Below are 4,199 nucleotides of genomic sequence, written 5' to 3' on the forward strand. Positions count from 1 at the left end.
AGTTATGATGGATTGAAATAGAACCCAGAAAAATTTAGAGGTAAAACTGACTTCAATAGAATAGAGATTCGGCCAGGATGTACAATGGGCATTTTGTGCCCCACCAAAGTTAAATGTTACGCCCACAGTACACAAGAACATAAGAACACAAGAAATAGGAGCAGGAGTAGGCCATTTGGCCCGTCGAGATTGCTCTGCCATTTAATAAGATCATGGCTGATCTGATCATGGACTCAGCTACACTTCCCTACCCGTTCCCCATAATCCTTTATTCCCTTATCGCTCAAAAATCTGTTTATCTCCGCCTTAAATATATTCAATGACCCAGCCCCCACAGCTCTCTGGGGCAGATAATTCCACAGAATTACAACCCTCAGAGAGGAAATTCCTCCTCATCTCAGTTTTAAATGGGCGGCCCCTTATTCTGAGACTATGCCCCCTAGTTTAAGTTCCCCTATGAGTGGAAATATCCTCTCTGCATCCAACTTGTCGAGCCCTCTCATTATCTTATATGTTTCGATAAGATCACCTCTCATTCTTCTGAACTCCAATGAATATAGTCTCAACCTACTCAACCTGTTTTCATAAATCAACCCCCTCATCTCCGGAATCAACTTAGTGAACCTTCTCTGCACAACCTCCAATGCAAGTATATCCTTCCTTAAATACGGAGACAAAAACTGTACGCAGTACTCCAGGTGTGGCCTCACCAATACCCTGTACAGTTGTAGCAGGATTTCTCTGCTTTTATACTCTATCCCCCTTGCAATAAAGGCCAATATTCCATTTGCCTTCCTGATTACTTGCTGTACCTGCATACTAGCGTTTTGTGTTTCATGCACAAGGACATCCAGGTCCCTCTGTACTGCAGCACTTTGCAATTTTTCTCCATTTAAATTATAATTTGCTTTTCTATTTTTTTCTGCCAAAGTGGATAACCTCACATTTTCCCACATTATACTCCATCTGCCAAATTTTTGCCCACTTACATAGCCTGTCTATATCCCTTTGCAGATTTTTTGTGTCCTACTCACAATTTACTTTCCCAACCACTTTTGTATCATCAGCAAACTTGGCTACATTACACTCGGTCCCTTCATCCAAGATTGTAAATAGTTGAGGCCCCAGCACCGATCCCTGCGTCACCCCACTAGTTATTGTTTGCCAACCGGAAATTGACTCTTTTATCCCGACTCTGTTTTCTGTTAGTTAGCCAATCCTCAATCCATGCTAATATATTACCCTCAACCCCATGAATGTTTATCTTGTGCAGTAATTTTTTAGGTGGCACCATTTCGAATGCCTTCTGGAAACCCAAATACACAACATCCACTGGTTCCCCTTATCCACACTGCTCATTACATCCTCAAAGAACAGCGAATTTGTCAAACATGATTTCCCTTTCATAAAACCATGCTGACTCTGCTTGATTGAATTATGCTTTTCCAAATGTCCTGCTACTGCTTCCTTAATAATGGACTCCTGCATTTTCCCAATGACAGATGTTAGGCTAACTGGTCTATAGTTTCCTGTTTTTGGTCTGCTTCCTTTTTTCAATAGAGGCGTTACATTTGCGGTTTCCCAATCCGCTGGAACCTCCCTAATATCCAGGAAATTTTGGTAGATTACAACCAATGCATCCACTATCTCTGCAGCCACTTCTTTTAGGACCCTAGGATACAAGCCATCAGGTCCAAGGGACTTGTCCGCCTTTAGTCCCATTATTTTACCGAGTACTACTTCATTAGTGAAAGTGATTGTATTAAGTTCCTCCCTCCCTGTAGCCCTTTGATTATCCCCTATTGGAATGTCTTTAGTGTCTTCTACTATGAAGACCGATACAAAATATTTGTTCAAAGTCTCTGCCATTTCCCTGTTCTCCATTATTAATTCTCCAGTCTCATCCTCTAGGGGATAAACATTTACTTTAGCCACTCTTTTCCTTTTTATTTACCTGTAGAAACTCTTACTATCTGTTTTTATATTTCGTGCTAGTTTACTTTCATAATCTATCTTCCCTCTCTATTATTTTTTTAGTCATTCTTTGCTGGCTTCTAAAAGTTTCCCAATCCTCTGGCCACATTGTATGTCCTTGTTTTCAATTTGATACCATTCTTTATTTCCTTAGTTAGCCACGGATGGTTGTCCCTTCTCTTACAGTCTTTCCTTCTCATTGGGACATATTTTTGTTGCGAGTTATGAAATATCTCCTTAAATGTCTGCCACTGCTCATCAACTGTCCCATTCTTTTATCTATTTTACCAGTCCACTTTAGCCAACTCTGCCTTCATACCTTTGTAGTCTCCTTTATTTAAGTTTAAGACACTGGTTTGAGAACCAACTTTCTCGCCCTCCAACTGAATGTGAAATTCAACCATGTTATGGTCACTCATTCCTAGAGGGTCCTTTACTAGCAGATCGTTTATTAATCCTGTCTCAATACACAGTATCAGATCTAAGATAGCCTGCTCCCTTGTTGGTTCCGCAACGTACTGTTCAAGGAAACTATCCCGGATACATTCTATGAACTCTTCCTCAAGGCTATCCTGGCCAATTTGCAATATGAAGGTTAAAATTGCCCATGATTATTGCCATTCCTTTTTTACAAGCCTCCATTATTTCTTGATTTATACTCCGTCCAACAGTGTAGCTACTGTTAAGGGTACTATAGACTATACCCACCAGTGACTTTTTTCCCTTATTATTCCTTATCTCCACTCAAACTGATTCAACATCTTGATCTTCTAAGCCAATATCGTTTCTCACTAACGCACTGATCTCATTCTTTATTAACAGTGCTACCCCAACTTTTTTTCCGTTCTGTCTGTTCTTCCGAATTGTCTAATACCCTTGAATATTTAGTTCCCAGTCCTGGTCACCTTGCACGTCTACCATAGTAATTAGCATACAGAAGGACCCAGTATGTGTGAATTCTTCCAGAACAGGAAATATATATATTTTTTTAAAACAGCAGGATGAGGAGAGAAAAATAAAGTTTTAAGAAAACTCATTGCAAGTTATAGTTTATGGCAGACCGTATTACCTACTCCTCGCTCTTGTTTACTATTCTGACCCTGTGAGCACAATATTAACAAAGGAGTAGCTAGCTATCTGATTAGTCATTGAAAGATCACACTGGCACTCTTTCCATCAGAAAGAACAAATGCTTACATATTCACTTAATGTCAAAGATGAGCAGAAATGGATGTTGTACTTGTTCACAGAATAGATCAGTGGATTCTGAAACTTGAAAAAGACATTCAGTAAACACGGGTATGAAGCAAAGGAAATTAACAGCAGAAAAAAACTCAAATAATTTTGCGCTAAGCAGACTATATCTTTTCATATTTAATCGTAATCGAAATTAAGCCAACCCAGCTGTGGGTAAATATGGCAGAACAGCTCTGCTTTCCAATAAGTTACTGTCTTTAACTGGATAATTTGTTGCAGCTGGTGACCTTTGTGACCCACATGCAAAGAACAGCAGTATTTTGGAACACATTCACGTAATAAGATGGAAACCAACGATAAAAGACTCTATCCTGGTATCAAGTAATTAATGACGTCTACCGTGAGATGTGGCCAACAGCTGTGAAAGAGATGGGGGTGGGGGCGCAGGGGGTGGGGGGGGGGGGAAACAAGCTAGCAATTATGAACAATAGCAAATCACTGAAACATATCATCTTTTTAAAATAGATTTCTAACGAACTCATGCTTGATTCAGACGTTTTAAAAACAAATGCCGATAATTATACATGCAACAGGAATATTGTCCTGTGCTAATGGAGAGTAACATTGGCGCTGGTGGTGCAAGTGGTCTGCCAGACACACAGGTGTCGTGTGGCTGTGCTCAGAATCCTGGAATGTTCAGAGCTTGCAGACATTGAGGTTTACGGCACCTGTGATTTATTTGCCTTATTGTCCTGCCATCTGTAAAGTATAGCACGAAATACTGCAGACACTGAATCTAGGGATAGTGTTAATGCTGCAGCGGTAATATATTAGAGAATTCACTGGAGGGGCTTTGATTTGTAATCTTTGGCCTCCAAGGCGGCCGTTTTGACTTTGGGTGACAGTGAAGTCAATGGAAACAGTAACGGTCACCAGAAGTCAAAATGACCCTCACGGTCCATTGATATCCAGCTGCTTCAAAACTGTGTGTGATCTTCGCACTTTGTGTTATGGGTGATGTTATACCA

This window comes from Pristiophorus japonicus, chromosome 8 (genome assembly GCF_044704955.1).
Source record: "Pristiophorus japonicus isolate sPriJap1 chromosome 8, sPriJap1.hap1, whole genome shotgun sequence".
In the NCBI taxonomy this organism is placed as follows: domain Eukaryota; kingdom Metazoa; phylum Chordata; class Chondrichthyes; family Pristiophoridae; genus Pristiophorus; species Pristiophorus japonicus.